General features: G+C 37.7%; 1 long non-coding RNA gene across 1 annotated transcript; it reads left to right on the top strand.

Moving 5' to 3' along the window:
• Window positions 1-314: 314 nt before the first annotated feature.
• On the top strand, window positions 315-8618 carry LOC123330852. The gene is made up of 2 exons (XR_006547094.1): window positions 315-431; window positions 8405-8618. It is a non-coding gene; the product is annotated as an uncharacterized LOC123330852 (long non-coding RNA).
• The last annotated feature ends 3752 nt before the right edge of the window (window positions 8619-12370 follow it).

Here is a 12370-nt window from a genome sequence, read left to right as displayed (position 1 = left end):
AAGCTGCTACTTGGAGGTCATATCTTACCTCCTAGTTAAATTTAAACCCATTTTCTCCATTCTCATCGCAATCTTGCTTCTTTCTTTGGTCCCACCAATTGGTCTCTTCTCTTCTACCCTCTCTTAGTTTCTGTGATATGTTGTTCTTCTGATTTTACTTCCAGAAGAACTGGTTTTATCAGAAGAACTGGTTTTACGTCCTCTTTCAATCACTTTAAAGTTTACTGAAGTATAACAAAAATAAGCAAAAGACAAAAAGCCTAATTGTTTAGTTTCAGATTGTTAATGGACTATTGCCTATCATATCAGTAAACACAGGATGTCGCAGTCATCAGGGATTGCAGTCCTCCAACATGAGCCAGTGAGTGCAGTGAAACTCAGGAAGAAAAGAATACCTGCCATCTAGCATCTGACTGCAGCCTCTCCTTAAGGTGAGCCCTGAGGAAACTCAAGATGTGAAAATTCAGGATACTGGCCCAGATAGCTCAGGTGAATACCAAAGGAATGATTTCAGTGAGCCCAGATTTGTGCATCTTCCCATATAGAAAAGTAAAATTCTTTAATTTGGGATATCTGATTTTCTTTCATTAACAGTAATCTTTGATGCTCCTGATTACCTAGCTTTTGTTGCAAAACTTGTATATGTCCTAGCTTCCTGTGTACCTCCTCGGAGCAGTTCTCAGTTCTCTCAGGGTTATTTGAGATGCTGCCTCCCAGGCTTGAAGTCCTAAAAATTTCCACCAAATAAAACAACTATCGACTTATAGGTTGTGAATATATATATATATATATATATATATATATACCTTTTAGTCGACAATACATTTTTCACAAACTATACCTCCAGTGAAATTAGCAACCAGATTAAGAACCAATATTGACACCATCTCAGAGGCCAGTCACTTCTTTATGTCCAGCTATTCCAATAGCCAGTCCTTAACCTTTCATTCTTCTCTTTCAACAAGTAACTTTTATCAATTCGTTTATCATGTCCATATTGATGAACTGATCCCACATTGCTATTTCAAGGACTGATGCATTGTTTGAAATCTTTGGCTCCTTCCTTTCCTACCCACTCTTATTCAAGCAGATTGGAGAATATGATATTTTTTTCAACACCCCAAATTGTTTCCTTCTTTTCATTTCCATGTCACCACTGTGGTTTAGGGGCTTCTCTGGTAGCTCAGTTGGTAAAGAATCTGCCTGCAATGCAGGAGACCCCAGTTTGATTCTTGGGTGGGGAAGATCCCCTCCCTGGAGAAGGGATAGGCTACCCACTCCAGTATTCTTGGGCTTCCCTGGTGACTCAGTTGACAAAGAATCTGCCTGCAATACAGGAGACCTGGGTTCAATCACTGGGTCAGGAAGATCCCCTGGAGGAGGGCATGGCAACCCACTCCAGTATTCTTGCTTGGAGAATCCCCATGGACAGAAGAGCCTGACAGGCTGCAGTCCATGGGGTCGCAGAGTCAGACACAGCTGACTGACTAAGCACAGCACAGCACAGCACTGTGGTTTAGACAGAAGTCAGTAAATATAGCCCTCTGCCAGTTTTTTTTTTTTTCTAAACAAGGTTTGTTGGAATGCAGTCATGCTCATTATTTACATATTGTGTTGAACAGTTGCCACTGAGACCATATGATCTAAAAAGTCTAAAATATTTACTATCTTACCCTTTACAGAAAAAGTTTTCCATCCCTGGTTTAGGTCTTCAGTATTTTGCACTAAACTGCTGCAGTAACTTCCTACTTGGTCATAGTAATTCTAGTTCCTCTCTCCGGCACATTTGGGTAACTGCCTTGTTATGCATCCTCAAACACATTTCATTTTCCTCATGAATTCCTTTGCTTGGTATCAAATCAAACCCCTTTCCCTGTAAATCAAAGTCTCTATGACAACAAAAAAAGTGAAGGACAGGCATCAAAGAAGGAAGAAGTGATGTATGGCCTTGAAGCCACACACCACCACTTCCTTCCTCAATGCTTATACTTCTAATCCCCTCTATGTGAATTCCCTTTACACACGCCTTACTCAGAGCTATGTTTTGCTGTAACTGAGATGCTCCTCTCCTCACTCCCTGTAAGCATTTCCCTCTTCCATCTTATCCAGCCCTTCATGGATTATACAATCTTTACAGCTGCCAAGTTCTAACTCCTCCTCCTCCAACTCCAAAGCCACAATCTTCTCCTTTTCTGTATCCTTAAAGGGTTTAATACAGACCTACCTCTTGATTTTCTATTCTCTTAAATTTTTTCATCATTGACCTGATGTTCACCCAAAGCACATTACTTCTGCTTTCTAGAAACCTGTGGCTACATAGTGAAAACTTAACAAATACTGGTAGCTTTGATTTCTAGGCTTCATGAGTAAATAATTACCAACAATCATAATCCTTGTTCATAAAATAATGACATAGTCTCAGTTACCATGGCAGACTACATTTTTGATTATGTCCCCAAAGCCTTAGCATGGATTAGAACCTAGAGATTTAGGTGACTAAGCACAGCTGATGAAGAAGAATATTCTAAAGAAGGTCATAGCTCAAAAAGTCTTCATTTTCATACCTTAAATCACCTCTAATTTGTCATACTAGGTACAGTAACTTAGTAATGAAATATTTCACATTCAGTTAGTTTCATCATTGATAGAATGTTCATTTTCTTAATATTTATTCAATATGTCTCAAAAATCACATTCAGAGTTTTTTAATCATATTTTTTTCTGGTCTCCAAATCTTAAAAAAAAAGACTTTATTGCAAAATTACAAAAGTAATTTAGATGAAGCTGAATTAAAATGAAATATAAAATCTCAAGGCAATACATATACACACATTTGGAAATAGTTATCAAAAAAAGAATAAAGAACAGGTAGGAGTTAAGAGTCTGGAAACTTAAAAATGGCAGAAGGATAAAAATATTCATTAGGATGAAAATTCCATAAGCACTGTCTTATTTAAAAAAGGCCACTGTGAACAACTTTATAAGTTTCTTCATCTCAGTTGTATGAAAAGATCTCACTTGCAATGAGTCTAAAGGCTTAGTTTGAAGTTTCCAGGACTCTAAATTGCATGGCAACCCTTCAGAGGGAAGGCAAACTCCCCATGCCAGTCTAAGAATAATGCAGTAAGGCAGAAGAAATAGCAGACCATAAGGATACATCAAACTATACTACTTGTCTACAGATGTGATACAAAAGAAAATATTCTGAAAGATTCACTGTGACCTAAAGATACTGAAGGCAGTCCAGTAACATTATCAACTACAAGTCCAAATAATAGTAATAATCATAATAATACCAATAACAGTAGTAGCAGTAATTGAGGATCCAAGAGAGTGAAAACAGAGCATCCAGCATCTATATGAGAGCTGTTTCTACTCTGTGCTTCTTGCAGCAAAACTAACACAGATATACCCAAAATATGTTGTTAAAAAATCCTAAATTACAAATAACATTTACTTTCCAAGCTCATTTCTTCTTTCCTGCCATCTCATGTTTTCCTTTGGAGTCTTCTGGAACAGGAAACTAAAAATCATAATGAAAAACTCACAAGTCTTCAGGGTATAGGGATTAGGATGAAGCAAAAGTTTATGGACATTTAAATGGCCTCTGGGACAGACTAGTTTACTGTGATTTCTTGTTGATGGCAAGGTATTGCAATTTGTTTTTCGCTCCATGATTACTTCAGAACACTCTGCCTAATCTCTCTCGAGCACTCTCAAGGCTCAGGAGTGACCCCTTCTCAAGGGCTTTTGCGGCCTCTCTTCACTGACTGTGTGGAGGAAACACCACATCAATGTAATGCCCCAGAGCAAATGTAAATTTTACCTGGGTTCTGCTCTAACAGACTTCTTGTCACTTAGCAGCACTATGAATTTTAATATGATTCTTATTGCAACTCAGTGGCTTACTTTTAATCTTCAATCTTTGGAGAGTATTGATCATATTCATCAGGTCACAGAGGTGCCCTTGCTGCAGGCATCAAGGCTTTGGTAGAGAAGCATATTCAGTTTCTGCCTAAATTCTAAGTTATTTTATTCCTTTCTCTCAGAAAATTGCTTCCTGGTTTTAATTTTCAGCTTTTTGGGGGATTTCATTTTGATTGTTACTAGCCTGAAATTAACTTCAAAAGTATTGTCCCTTATAATATCTGATCCACTTAAACACTGATATAACCAATATGTATCCAAATATTCCATTCAGAAGCATTCTTTCAAGTCACATACATTAAGTAACTACTGCATACACAGACAATGAGGTCAGCACTGGGAACATCTTGATAAATAAAACTAAATACAACATCTGTCAATGTAGTTCACAGCTTAGTGGAGAGATATAAGCCCTAATCAAGTAATCAGAATGTTAGGTATAGTTCCGGCCAAGGCAGAAAAGAAGGAGAGATGACCTCAGCGGAGGTAGGTTACCTTTATCCAGGCAAGGAGGGGCAACAGTTGGCCTAACAACCAGGCGGAGTGCAGAGGGATCAGTGAGGCTTCATATTTAAAGGGAGGTTTGTGGAAGCGATAAGTCAGGTGGGATGTTTTGGGTTAATCTTTAGTTGAGATGGCATTGTAGTTGAACAGGGGGTAGGAGGTTTTGAGCAGGGGGTGATAAGTCCTCTGGGCAGGGGGTGATAAGTCCTGGGCAGATGTAGGGCGTGAAAGTTTTCTGGGCAGGCGGTGATAAGTCCCAGGTAGATGCAACAGGCCCTGAGCATCAGGGTGGGACTTAAAGTTCCCTTTTGTTTTCTCCGAAGTTAGATGATTCAGCAAGGGCCTTTGAGACTGTTGTTTTCTTTTCTAGGCCCAAAGACTCCTTCACAAAAAACAAATGTGAAATTTCTACTCCATCAAGCAAAAGAGGCATATAATGCTATGAGCACCCGCCATAATTCTTTTTGAAAGATCAGATCATTCTTCCCTATGAAATTGATGTTGGAATTTAAATCTGAAGGATGATGAAGAGTTAAACTAAGCAAAGAGTGGAGAAATGAGCATACTAGGTATAACAAAGGGCATGATGAAGACCTTGTGGTAGGGAGTGCCTGGTAAGCACACGGATCGAAAGAAAGGAAGTATAGCTGAAGCAGAGAGAGAGCAAGAGGGATTTCAGTTTAAGAAGCTAAGTCCTGTTGATACTACCCTCAGATTCTCTCTTGACTGTGTTCACCTCCCTTGGTCCTCACTGCTTCCAACCTAGGATTCTCTTACAAGAATGCATCTGTCTACTATCTGCTAGTATTATTTCCTTCTTGCCTCCTACAATTGATTCTCTGCATCCTAGTCAGTGATCTTTCCCAAATGCAACTTGCATATGTCACTTCTCTGCTTAATACCAATTAATGACATTTCACTTTTCACAGAGCAATTAAACTACCAGACTTACCTGAATAGTCTGGCCCTATCCACTTCTCCAATCTCATCTCCCACTGTTCTCCCCTATGCCTTCAAAGCTGCTGACACTCTGGCCTTCTCTGTTCCTGCAGAGAATATTTATGCAAACTGTAACCTCTGCATGAGAGCTTCTTTACCTCTTTACCTGATAAATGACTTCCTTAAAGAAACCTTGGTAAAGAAAACCCGACCCCAACTTGATTAGCCCTCCTTCCATTTATATACAGTATCCTATACTTTTCCTTCCTGATTTATATGATTGATTGCATTTTGGACTCCAATTTTTCACTCTTTCCTATGTCCACTTTGCCATGTAACTTTGTATCTCTTGCTATAGAAGAATGTGTACTTCTCTACTGCCTTTGGGCTTAACTATGTAATTTGTTTTGGCCCTTGAGATAGTAACAGACTGCCAGAGGCTGGGACTTGAAAACCTCTTTTGTGGTTAACATTGCCCCAACTGTGAAAAGAACATATCCTGACTAGCCCACTGGTCCAAGAAGGATGGGACATGTGAGGCAGACACAACCTGCAGCTTAACCCTCTTCAGCTGAGCCCAACGGAGATCAGCAGAGCCACCCAACCATGCCAAAGCCATATGAAAATTAATGGTTTTTGTTGCACATGTCAGAGATTTTTGTAATTATCTGTTAGCAGTAAGTGGCTGATACAACTTATAACAGGTATGAACTATTTTAAAATGGGACACATAAGGCATGTCATATTATTTTTACAGATGATAATTTTAACTACCTGGAAGATGTTAACTGATAACCAGGAAAATAGCTTACTGTCACTAACTATCCTGGATGATCATGAACTAGTCCCAACTCCCCCTGCCCTCCCGGTACTGTATTTATCCATCTTTAAAAGGAGGGGAATGGACTCAGCAAGGGTAGTAAATAGGTTTGTCTTGAGAACTGACTCCAATTGACTGCTGTGACTTTCTGTAATGCTATGCTAACAACAGTCCTAAGGCCAAATTTAAGTTCAGTTGGTTGAGTGCCATGATCAATGAGCAGTGTCTTTCCTGGACAAGAGAGGAAGGTTTTGTTGCAATAAAGCCACATATTTGATGCCCTTGGATTAGAGAATCTCTAATCTTCATTCCATATTTGACACTTCATCACTCACGGAATCAATAAATTGACAGAGACAATGGAAGTGAGATCTAACTACAGTCTTGGCTAGATAAGAATTATCTATTTTCTTTATTTTTCTTTTCCATGTTTCTCAGCAAAGTGCTAGTTACACAGAACAGTTTGACAAAGAACTCCATAGTCTGGAAGTTCACTCAGTGGGCCCATAAACCAGAAGACTCTTGGATGCAAGTGACAACACTCACCCTAAACTAACTTACTACAGAGGGAAAAAGGTGAAACTTACTGACTTACAGGACTAAGAAGTCCAGGAGCTGTGCCTTCTTTTGTGGCTAGATTTGGGGCTCAAAATCATGTCACAGGACTTAGGACTTGGAGGAGTCTTTTGGGCCTAGAAAAGAAAACACCAGTTTCAAAGGCCCTTGCTGAATCACCTAACTTCGGAGAAAACAAAACAGAACTTTAGGTCTCACCCTGATGCTCCAGGCTGGTTGCATCTATCTGGGACTTATCATCCCCTGTCCGGAAACCTTCCACCCCCTACACCTGCCCAGAAGACTTATCACTCCCTGCCCAACTACAAATGCCATCTCAACTAAAAAATACCCAAAATATCCCACCTGATTAACATTTCCCTTATCACTTCCACAAGCCTCCCTACAAATATGGAGCCTCCCTGATCCCTCTCTGCGCTCAGCCTGGTCATTGGCCGACTGTCGCCCCTCTTTGCCTGAATAAAGGTAACCTACTTCTGTTGAGGTCATCTTTCCTCCTTCTGCCTCGGCCCGAACTATACCTTACAGGACTTTTCTATCCATTACTCAGTTTAGGTCACCTTGGGGATGCTACATGGTAATTCTGGCAGTTCTAGATTCCCATCATAGTTTTGGGGGGAAAAATAAAGACTGAGTCTCACTGGACCTAATTTACCAGTCTTAAGTCACTTACTTACTCCTGAAGCAACCAGTTTTCCCAGGAGGAATGCGGTATTGCATTGGCTATGCCAAGAACACAGATGTTCCTGTTTGGGGGACTGCAGTTGATTTTTATTTTCTTCTCTGTACTTTTCCTATATATACTGAATTTACTATAATATGTGATACCTTTATAATCATAAAAATATAGATGTTATTTTCTTCTCTGTACTTTTCCTATATATACTGAATTTACTATAATATGTGATACCTTTATAATCATAAAAATATAGATGTTATTCATAAAAAGAGAACAAACAAGAAGAAGTAAAAGTTCTGAATGGTTCTTCTTTTAGGCAGTATATTACATTAACATCTTTGAATCTGTCTGTTACACTCAATTCTGGCGAAATGACATCTTAAATCTACCTCAGTTTTCCCAGCATTATGCTACAAATTAAGATTTCATTTGACCTAGGCCATTCTTCATCCTGCTAAAAATAATTTTTGCCTGAAACCTCCTAGACAGCCTGACATGAGACAACTTGCTTTAAAATGTTTTTGATGTGCTAACAAAAGATCCTAGACAGAGTGGTATATTTCTTTGTTCTACAGAGATGGTGTGGTTATTTCTTGAGTTTTTACATGCCACAGTTATTTGCAGGATTAAATGATGCTTCTAAATATAGACCTTCCACATAAACTTTAAGACAAACAAAAGGGTAAAATCAATTATAAACTCGGGAAAAATCGGTGTACCCAAAGCAAATCTATGATGTAATGAGTCCACCATAACAATACTAACTTTGAATATGTATTGTTGATCCAATGCCACATACTGTATGCGATTTCCCCCAGACCAAAGTGCATTGTTCAGCTCTTAAAAGGAATTCTTGAGATTTCTCATTATATAAGAACCATGAAATAAGACTCCTGGTAATGTGCAATAGATTTGCAACTAATAGTATAATTAACAATGCCAATTATCTTTATTTTTAGGCCACAATGCACTGAACAAGCAGATCTGCATCTTGCTTATCCTGGATACTAGAATACCTCTTCCTTGACTTCCTTCCTTCAGTCAAATTCTAACACTTCACTCCTGACCCCCACTCCACTCTGCCTTCAGGCACTTCAGTTTCTTCAAGTCCTGCTTCTGGAAGGGATCAGATAAAATCAACGATGCTAAGGTTAAAATAAATAATTCAAAAATGTTGTTCATCTTGCCTCAATATATTTTTGTTTTTTGCAACAGTTTTTTTTTTTTTCTTTTAGAGAAGGCAATTCTTTTATTTGTCTGAGTCGGTAACCAAAAGAAATGGATGAAAATTTTGTCACCTTAGCAGACTAGTAAGCAAAATCATACATACATAAAATGTGGATTTCAGAATGTTTAAATCACATATAAAGCCAACAGCCTAAGATACATGCATATTACTAAAAACTGCTTCCTTGGTGTAAATTTGACTCAAATATCTACACAGATATATACTTGGCTTTATTCTACAGAAACAATGAAAACTGAATCTAAGAAATTATTTTGTTTCAGAAATAGCAAAAATTTAAAATTTATCATTAAAACTCACCTCCAGTATCATTTCTCTTTTCAAAAGTAAAAAAAAAAAAAATTTCCATGGAACACAAAAGTGACTATAAAAGGGGACCTATCCTGTAAAGATTAATTCTAACCATTGGTCCAATGTTCTTTCTTATCTGTATCTATAACTGAGAAGTGTTACTTGTCGGTTAGACTTTGGAGTCACTCTACTCTGTCACACTGAAATAATGATACCTTTGATGCAGGACTGCATCTGTAGGTTAGATACAAGTTAAAATACTTAATTCAAAATGACATAATTTGGAGATAACAAATTTCTTACAAAGCAAGATGGCTTCAGTAAATTATAGTAAGCACCCTAATAGTACATTATGCAACCATTTAAAAGGGCATTTAAAAAGCTATTTAGAAATAATAAAAATGTTTCTGAAATGATTTTATGCATAAAAAAGCTGAAATAGAAAATGTGTTACACCTATAAATACAAATGGTTAAAGATAAGGTTTCGAAAGCAACTTGCAAAAAGATGAAAAGTGACTGAGTACTGGGATTAGAGGTGATATTTTAATATCTTCTTCAACGTTGGTAATAATGATTTCAATTAAAATGAACAAAATTAACATCTTCATATTTAGCTGTGATTGTTACCATTGTTAACACATATTCATGGATGTGCTTTCAATCAAACTGTGGAAGGTCATAATATTAACGGTCTTTTATTTCTTAAACACTTAATTGTGGAACATAAATCCCTCTGTTAAAGCATCCTCTGTTTAAGATTTCTCATCTGATTTCCTTATTTTCTCTTAATCAGTGAATGCTATCAGCTGATGAGTTTGATTTATTTTCCTTCTGTGAAGAGCCAATATTTTCATTATTCAAATTATGTTTTGCACATCATGCTACTAATTACATATTCAATACAAAGCATGGTTCCTTCACAATCTTATGCACATCTTCACCAAGAATTTCAAGTTAATGCAGCTTGAAAAACATCAGTCTAACTAGAAATATGCATATGTTGACTTTGTAACAACAAAGGAAAGTAAAAGGACAACTGGAAAATGTTAATGATCCATATACATAAAATGAATATCAGAATTATGAAACATTTCTATATATACATGCATTCTGTTCTGTTAAGTTGCTCAGTCATGTCTGACCCTTTGCAACAGCATGAACTGCAACATGCCAGGCCTCTCTGTCCATCACCAACTCCCAGAGTCCACCCAGACTCACATCCATTGAGTCAGTGATGCCATCCAACCATCTCATCCTCTGTCGTCCCCTTCTCCTTCTGCCCTCAATCTTTCCCAGCATCAGGGTCTTTTCCAATGAGTCAACTCTTCGCATCAGGTAGCCAAAGTATTGGAGTTTCAGCCTCAGCATCAGTCCTTCCGATGAACACCCAGGACTGATCTCCTTTAGGATGGACTGGTTGGATCTCCTTGCAGTCCAAGGGACTCTCAAGAGTCTTCTCCAGCACCACAGTTCAAAAGCATCAATTCTTCGGCACTCAGCTTTCTTCACAGTCCAATTCTCACATCCATACATGACCACTGGAAAAACCATAGCCTTGACTAGACAGACCTTTGTTGGCAAAGTAATGTCTCTGCTTTTCAATATGCTACCTAGGTTGGTCATAACTTTCCTTCTAAGGAGTAAACGTCTTTTAATTTCATGGCTGCAATCACCATCTGCAGTGATTTTGGAGCCCCAAAAAATAAAGTCTGACACTGTTTCCACTGTTTCCCCATCTATCTCCCATGAAGTGATGGGAGCAGATGCCATGATCTTCATTTTCTGAATGTCTGCTTTCAGTATTATGCTAATGCTGATCTCATACTGTTAGTTGGTAAATGTTCCCTCCTCTGATGCTTTTGCAACTTTTTTTCATGCTGTGCTCTTCTTTCTTCCTTAAATGTTTATTAGAATTTTGAATTTAGCAGTGAAGGAATCTGGCTGAGAGTTTTCTACATGGGAAAATATTAATAAAAGTTTAATTTATTTATTAGACACTGGTTCTTTCTTGATATCTGTTTCTTCATGAGTGAGTTTTGGGAGTTTGTGATGTTTGGGGATTTTGTTTTGTTTTGTTTTGTCTTCATGGTTAATAGTGTGATTTTTATATATTTTCTCTTTTTGTCTTGGTAATTCCTATTAGGGATATTTCAATTTATTATTATTATTTTTTTAATTAGTAGACTTCGTTTTTGAAAGCAGTTTCAGTTTAGGTTTGGGGCTTCCCTGGTGGCTAAGATGGTAAAGAGTCTGCCTGCGATGCAGGAGACCTAGGTTTGATCCCTCGGTTGGGAAGATCCCCTGGAAAAGGGAATGGCTACCCACTCCAGTATTCTTGCCTGGAGAATCCCATGGACAAAGGAACCTGGCGGGCTACAGTCCATCGGGTCTCAAAGTGTCAGATATGACTAAATGACTGACACTTTCATTTTTTATTAGTTTAAGTTCACAGAAAACAGGAAGAAATACAGTTTCCATATACCCCCATCTCTAGTTTCCCCTATTATTAACGCCTTCTATTAATGTGGTATTTTTGTTGCAATTGATGAACTAATATAAATACATTATTATTGACTAAAGTCCATAGCTTACACTATGGCTCATTCTTTGTGTTGTACAGTCCATGGGTTTTGATAGTGACATGTATCCCCCATGACCGTATCACACAGAATAGGTTTAACGCACTAAAATTCTCCTGTGCTCTACATATTCATCCTCCTTCTCTCATCCTAAACTGCTATAATCAGTGATGCTTTGTACTGTCCCAATAGTTTTCACCTTTTGCAAAATATCACACAGTACGTAACCTTTTCAGACAGGTTTCTTTTACCTAGCAATATGCATTAAATTTCCTCCATGTGTTTTCATCACTTAATAGCTCATTTCTTTTTACTGCTCCATAATATTCCATTTTATTTATGTTACCCAGTTTACCTATTCACCTACTAAAGAACATCTTGGTTGCTTCTACAGTTTTGGTAATTATGAATAAAGTTGAAATAAAAATTCATGCACAAGTTTTTGTGTGAATGTAAGTTTTCAACTCATTTGTGTTAATGCTAGTAAGGAGCACAGCTGCAGGATCACCTTGTAAGAGTACATTTAGTACTGTTAGAGACTACCAACTGTCTTCTAAGGTGGCTGAACCATTTGCATTCCTACCAACAATGACACTGACCATTTTTATATGCATATTTGTCATATGCTTATCTTCTTTTGGGTTGTTCATATTCTCCTTCTTGAGTTTTACGAGTTCTCGGTGTTTTTTGGATACCAGTCCTTTATCATGTATGTCTTTTGCAAAGATTTTCTAGCTGTCTTTGATTTGACTTTTCATTATCTAACAGTGTTTTATTGCAGGTAAGATATTTTCTTATTTTAATGAA

The sequence above is a fragment of the Bubalus bubalis genome, chromosome 20, assembly GCF_019923935.1.
Source record: "Bubalus bubalis isolate 160015118507 breed Murrah chromosome 20, NDDB_SH_1, whole genome shotgun sequence".
In the NCBI taxonomy this organism is placed as follows: domain Eukaryota; kingdom Metazoa; phylum Chordata; class Mammalia; order Artiodactyla; family Bovidae; genus Bubalus; species Bubalus bubalis.
This window is presented reverse-complemented; position numbering and strand designations above follow the sequence as displayed.